Raw genomic sequence first — 7,422 nt, 5'->3', positions numbered from 1 at the left:
TCAGAAGTGCTCAGTAAAGTGCCCTGCTCTGAATAAGTGTGATTTTTTGATTGACTGAATGAAAGCACAGTTGGGAAATGACATGGGACTCACAGTCTAAAAGGTTCTTTCATACTTGGTGAAAATGGGTACTTCTCTTGTTTAATATTTTTTTAAAAGATATTTGTTAAGTGCTTTACTATATGCTAGGCACTGTACTAAGCGCTGGGGTTGATATAAGATAATCAGGTTGAACACAGTCTCCCAGTCTTAATCCCCATTTTCCAGATGAGCTGAGGCACAAAGAAGTAAAGTGACTTGCCGAAGGTCACAAAGCAGACAGGTGACAGAGCCAGGGTTAGAAATCAGGCCCTCTGACTCCTGTGTTTTTCTTTCTACTAGGCCACGCTGCTTCACTTTTAATAAACTTCCAATATTCTAATCATTCCAGGGGATGCGACCTCCACACTTAATGTGCTGGGTCACAGAGCAGCTTGTTGGTTTTCAATCTGGCTTCACCTATCAGAGCAGAAAGATATTTTCTCCGTTGATGACAAAAGGAAAAGGATAAGCTTGTTGGTGGCCCCATAGATACATCCAGCAGAGGAAAATGTAACTGGAAAGGCTCTTGGGATCAGCAAAGGAGTACTTCAGCTCCTTCGAAGCCTGCGTGGAATGTGGGAGCCCAGCCAACGGAATACTCAAAGTAGTTCTTTCTGCCACAGTTGAGTCTGGCTTTGCCTGAAGCCAAGCCAGATCCCTGCAGGCCTGTAAAAGCATGGAGGAACCCATTAGCTCACTAGAGCGGGAATCCAAGAAGCATCTGGAAGTCAGAGGATACGAGTTCTGATCCCGACTCCACCACATATCTGCTGTGTGACCTTGGGCAAGTCACTTAATTCTCTGGGCCTCCCTTACCTCATCTGTAAAATGGGGATTAAGACTATGAGCCCCACGTGGGACAGAGACTGTGTCTGACCTGATTACCTTGTATTTCCTCCAGCACTTAGAACATTGTTTGGCACATAGTAAGTGCTTACAAATACCACAGTTTTTATTATTATTACCTCTAGCTCACTTGAGTGGACATGTGCAGCCAGGCAGAAAGATGGAGAGGTCCCACAACATGGCAGTCGCCACAGAGGTGGTTCTCAGGCGATTTCCCATCCAATTTGGAAAATAAACACCTACGACCTATTGGATGAGTTCCCAAATTTCAAAGGAGCAGTTTGTGATTGATGAGTCAGTTGGAACTTTGCATTCGCAGAGTTGCTTCGATTCCTGCTTCTGGTGCGGATCAAACCCTGAAAACAGATTGCTAAGAAGAGAAAGCTCTTTCCCTGGGCTTGTCCCAAGAAACAGGCTGCTGTTTAGTTTCAACCAGCTAAAGTCCACACAACCGCCCAAGGAGGGAGAAAGAGAAAAGAATGCTTACCCAGCGAACATGCCAAAGGGGAAGGAGGAGAGGAATTTGAGTTAAGCAGAGCATGATGACTGGATTTTCCTGTTTCTGGTTGTTATAGCCAACATTTAAAGATTGCCTCTGGGTAACTAGGAGGGTTGAGATAAAATTCAGTCCCAGGAATCGCTTTAATCAGGTCGCGTCCCTGAGGGTGGTGAAAGGAAAATCTCTAAGCGTGGGCGTAAGGAAAGGGCCAGAGTTAGTGCAGAGCCCAGTGCCCACTTTTGTGTTCTGAAGCAGATCTAATGCACTCTGTCCTCATCCTCTTAAAGTTCCCTAAGAGCACATGGGCAATGCATGCTCAGTCCACCACCAACTCCCTTCCGCTGACTGCTTTCAGCTATATAGGGCTGTGTTTTCCTGTTATCTTTGTGTTTACCTTTCTTGGTGCAGATGCGATTTTAGTTTGTATATTTGTGTGCTTGCATGCTTTCAGGGCCAGTTCAGTCTCTACTGGTATTCAGGGATAATCAATTTTTCAAGGCACTTACATGGTGCATGATGACATTGGAAGCAGTAGCAGAGAGAGAGAGAAAGCTGCCCCAGAATCTCTGGGAGCTGGGGTGGAGAGGTGTCAGAATGGCTTAGTGGCCTAAGGCACCAGATCTAGTTGCAACTACTCCTTGCTGGGTCTTCTGGTCTCCAAATGGTGGCATGGGTTCAAATCCCACTCCTGAAATTTTCTCTGAGAAGCAGAATGGCCTAGTGAGAGTCAGAGGACCTGGGCTCTAATCCTGGCTCTTTGATGTGTCTGCTGTGTGACCTTAAGAAAGCCACTTAAAGTCTCTGTGCCTCAGTTATCTCATCTGTAAAATGGGGAGTTAAGCCCTGCCCTCCCTTCTACTTATATTATGAACCCTGTTTGGGACAAGAACTGTGCCTGATCTGAGCCCTCCCTTTCCCTCTGCCCCTCCTACCCTCCTTCTACCCTCCCCATTCCCCCTACTCCCTCCTTCTGCTTTACCCCTTTCCCCTCCCCACAGCACTTGAGTATATTTGTATGTATTATTTATTACTCTATTTTATTAATGATGTGTATATACCTGTAATTCTTTATCTATTTTGATGGTATTGATGTCTGTCTACTTTTTTTGCTTTGCTGTCTGTCTCCCCCTTTTAGACTGTGAGCCCGTTGGGCAGGGATTGTCTCTGTTGCCAAATTGTACATTCCAAGCATTTAGTACAGTGCTCTGCACACAGTAAGTGCTCAATAAAAATGATTGGCTGAATTAATTAATGATTATCTTGTATCTACCCCAACACCTAGAGCAGTGCTTGACACATAGTAGGCCCTTAAAGACTTGGGGGAAGGGAGAAAGACATTAATATAAATGCAGCTCTCACTGCTGCTTTACCTAAAAAAGAGGTCATGCCCTTGAGTACATTGCCTGTCTACTTGTTTTGTTTTGCTGTCTCCCCCTTCTAGACTGTGAGCCTGTTGTTGGGTAGGGATTGTCTCTGTTGCCGAAATGTACTTGCCAAGCGCTTAGTAAAGTGGTCTGCACACAGTAAGCGCTCGATAAATATGATTGAATGAATGAATGAATGAGTAATTCCCAGGACTGTGTTCTGACAGCCTCAGCAGCAATTAGATGTGAGGTAGACTAACTGTTCTAATGATGATGCCATCACAAACCAGATCGAACATCTTTCTGTGATTTAGACCCACTATAGACTATAAGGCATCCACGACTCAACAATGAAAAGCAGGTTGCTGGGAAAGATTGATTGTTCAATTTTGTTATTTCTTCTGTTTATCCAATTGGGGAAAATTATGATATCAACTCCAGTAATCATCATCACGATCAATGGTGTTTATTGAGCACTTACTGTGTGCAGAGCACTATATTAAGCACTTGGGAGAGTATAGCACAACAGGATTGGTAGACATGTTGACTTTGACATTGATGTGTTAGTAGGCATCGGCCCACAGCAAGCTTATGGTCTAGAAGAGGAGACAGATATTAATATAAACAATGTATAGTATATAATTCACTGAGCTGTGCCTGTGCTGTGGAGCTAATAGCAATAATAACTATATTTAAGCACTTACTATGTGCCAAACACTATAAGTGCTGGAGTGATTACTAGATAATCAGGTTGGATGCAGTCCCTGTCCCATATGGGTCTCCCAATCTAAGGGAGAGAGAAAACAGGAAATAAATCTCTATTATATAGATGAGGAAACTGAGGCTTAGAGAAACTAAGTGACCTGCCCAAGATCACACAGCAGGCACGTGGTGGAGCCAGGATGAGAAGCCATCTGATTCCCATCCTGATTTCCTGTTTTATAATTGCTACCATCCTCTTCTCTGACAAACCAGTGGACAACTATTATCTTTCATTCCCTTGTCAGAACAAGAAGATGATACTGTTTCCGTGTTCGTTTTGATCTATAGAAAATCAGTAGCAAACTAGGACTTCAAATGATTCAAAACTGAGTGCATTAGAGGCAGTCAAGAATTGGCATTTTAAAATCCACCTTACTGAGGCAAAGAATAAGAAGAGGATGATGATCATTTAAACATCTAGGAAAGGGATACAGATCATTTTGACCCAGAAATGAGACAAATTAAATGGCAAGGGAAGAACAACGAGCCCTTAGAAGTTGAAACAATACTGGATTTATTTCTGTTCCATTCACTAACCAGATCATTTCCAATCATTCATCTCTCAGGCCTTACAGTTGTCGTGGTAGACTTGTCATTTGAAAGGAGGCTTCTTTCTTGGCTGCATACTTTCAAAATGGAATGAAAAAAGGCTCCAATCTGCCTGTTCAGAGATACGGTTGCAGCTTTTGCCTCTATCTTAATCAACAAAGTGTACACAAACTGAGAAGATTCTGCTGCACCCATTTCTGCATAATTATTATTATTTTAGGCATAAATTCAGCATTTTGAATTCTAAAAAAAGAAACTGATAATATAGAAATGATCCAGTAAGTTAGTCCTGTGTGAAAAATCTGAGGGGGTTAATTGAATTTTAGGTAATCGGCTAATGGTAGTTTTTCCTAGCTTTCCAGCCTAATCTAATCTATATGAGAGAGCATTTATAATGTTTAAAGTTATGATAAATGGTTTAGTAGAAGCTAGGCCTCCCTCCCCCTCACCCACTGTACTAAACTCTTGGGAGGGTACAATATAACAACAAGCAGACATATTCCCTGCCCACAGTTAAGAGGAAGAGAGAGAGAGAGAAAGAAAGAAAGAAAGAAAGAAAGAAAGAAAGAAAGAAAGAAAGAAAGAAAGAAAGAAAGAAAGAAAGAAAGAAAGGAAGAAAGAAAAGTAACTGATATGTATTTATTGTATGATTGATAATATTATATATTAAATTGTATTGATAATTGATGATATTGTATGATTATATACATATATCTGAGAAGCAGCATGACATAGTGGATAGAGCATGGGCCTGGGAGTCAGGAGGTCATGGATTCTAATCCCAGCTGCGCCACATGTCTGCTGTGTGACCTTGCTGTGTCACTTCACTTGTCTATGCCTCAGTTACCTCATCTGTAAAATGAGGATTGAGACTGTGAGCCCCATGTGGGACAGGGACTGTGTCCAACCTGATTTGCTTTTTTCCACCCCAGCGCTTAGTACAGTGGCTGGAATATAGTAAGAACTGAATGCCATTATTGTTATTATCATATATATGCATATGTGCTGTGGGGATATCTATGGCGATAATAGCTATAGCTACAGCAATAACAGCGATAACCCTGGTCCTTGGTCAGTGAGCAACAGTGTCTCTGGATATGCAGCTCTCTCAGGTCACGGATTATAGGCCAGGGGCTCCTTCAGCTAACCCTGTCTACATCATGGGAAATCAATCTAGTAGGGCAGAGTCTGCCTTTGCATGCTCCCAATCTCAGTGACCTAAACTTTCTCTCTTCAAAGGGTATACAGCAGCGGGCAAAGAGGGGCCCAGTCTGAATCACTCTAGTTGTCCTCCAGGTGTTGGTGCCCTTTGGCTTTTTCACAATAATGAATGATTATTATTATGGCATTTGGTGGTTTTGTTTTATTCCACCTGGTTTTAATTGCATTTGTTAAGCACTTCCTATGTGCCAGGCACTACTGTACTAAGCACTGTGGTAGATAAAAGCTAATCAGGTTGGACACAGTCCCTGCCTCCCATGGGGTGCACGGTCTTAATCCCCATTTTACAGATGAGGTAACTGGGGCACAGAGAAGTGAAGTGACTTGTCCCACATCACACACCAGGCATGTGGCGGAGTGGGAATTAGAACCCATGAACTTCTGACTCCCAGATCTGTGCTCTATAATAATAATAATAATGTTGGTATTTGTTAAATGCTTACTATGTGCAGAGCACTGTTCTAAGCGCTGGGGTAGATGCAGGGTAATCACATTGTCCCACATGAGGCTCACAGTCTTAATCCCCATTTTACAGATGAGGGAACTGAGGCACAGAGAAGATAAGTGACTTGCCCACAGTCACACAACTGACAAGTGGCAGAGCTGGAATTTGAACCCAAGACCTGTGACTCCCAAGCCCAGGCTCTATCCACTGTGCCATGCTGCTTCTCACTTTGCCGTGGTTTTAAGGTCCTCCCACTCAATGATATGTGGTCTTGAATGTTGAGGAGTTGATTATTTCTGGTAATGAGAAATGAGTAATGAGAAAATCCCTGGGGAAACAGGCTGCTTTAAAGAGCTGTTGGCAATATTATAAACATGGTTAGATATGGCTCTAGGAATTCATGCATTCAGGTACTCAGGAGCTTCAGAAAGGATCTTTCAAAGAGAATTGTCTACCTGGAAGCGAGAGGAGGACAAAGGAGGAGAAGAAGGAGAAGAAGGAGAAGGAGGAGAAGGAAGAAGCAGAAGAAGAGGAGGAGGAGAAGGAGGAGACGGAGAAGAAGAATAAGAAGAAGGAGAAAGAGAAGTAGAAGAAGATATTGTATTAAGTGCTTACCACGTGCAAGCACTGTGGTAGATAGATACTGTCCCACCCAGGGCTCACGGTCTAAGAAGAAGAGAGAACAGGTTATTAAATACCCATTTTTTACTGTTGAGTCACAGATAAATTAAGTGACTTGTCCAAGGTCAAATAGCAGACAAGTGGTGGAGACAGGATTAGCACCTAGACCTCCTGACTTCTAGTCTTGTGCTTTTTTTCACTAGGCCACATTGCTTCTCTAGTTTCTTCCAGAGTCCAACTGCCAAGGATAAGTTGATTTAGTCCTTTGTCTTTCTGCTTTTCTTAAAGTTTAATTGGTGCATCTAGAGCAGGGAGTATGGGTAGGCCACGAAAACTATGGGTGAAATTTGACCAGAAGGAACCCCACCCTAAAGAGAGAAAGTGTCTTCTGCTGTTTCTCATAAGTAGCGGCCCCATACAGAAATCTTCTACCCTTACAGATGAAGTTGTGCCTGATTCAGAGCAATTCGTAACCACCCACATTCTTGTCCTTTCTGGGAAGTGTTGTATTTGGAATACTTCCCCAACAAGCAGTTGAGCTGATGACGCTTGGAGCCTGTACATTAAGGAATGTCATTTAAGTCAGGCTTTAGCAATGGTTTTATCATTGCCATGCCAGTCCTAGAAGGGGGGAAAGAGGGTGGAAACAGGGTGTTTTCAAGGCATGGAGAAGCAGCATGGCGTAGTGGATAGAGCATGGGCCTGTGAGGTCATCCACTTGTCTGCTATGTGATCTTGGGCAGGTCACTTTACTTCTCTGGGCCTCAGTTACCTCATCTCTATAAGCAGTGCGGCTTAGTGCAAAGAGCACTGGCTTGGGAGTCAGAGGTCGTTGATTCTAATTCCAGCTCTGCCACTTGTCTGTTGTATGACTGTGGGCAAGTCACTTCACTTCTCTGTGCCTCAGTTACCTCATCTGTAAAATGAGGATTAAGACTATGAGCCCCACGTGGGACAACCTGATTACCTTGTACCTACCCCAGCACTTAGAACAGTACTTGACAGATAATAAGCACTTCACAAATACCATCATT

Source organism: Ornithorhynchus anatinus, chromosome 4, assembly GCF_004115215.2.
Source record: "Ornithorhynchus anatinus isolate Pmale09 chromosome 4, mOrnAna1.pri.v4, whole genome shotgun sequence".
NCBI lineage: Eukaryota > Metazoa > Chordata > Mammalia > Monotremata > Ornithorhynchidae > Ornithorhynchus > Ornithorhynchus anatinus.
This window is presented reverse-complemented; position numbering follows the sequence as displayed.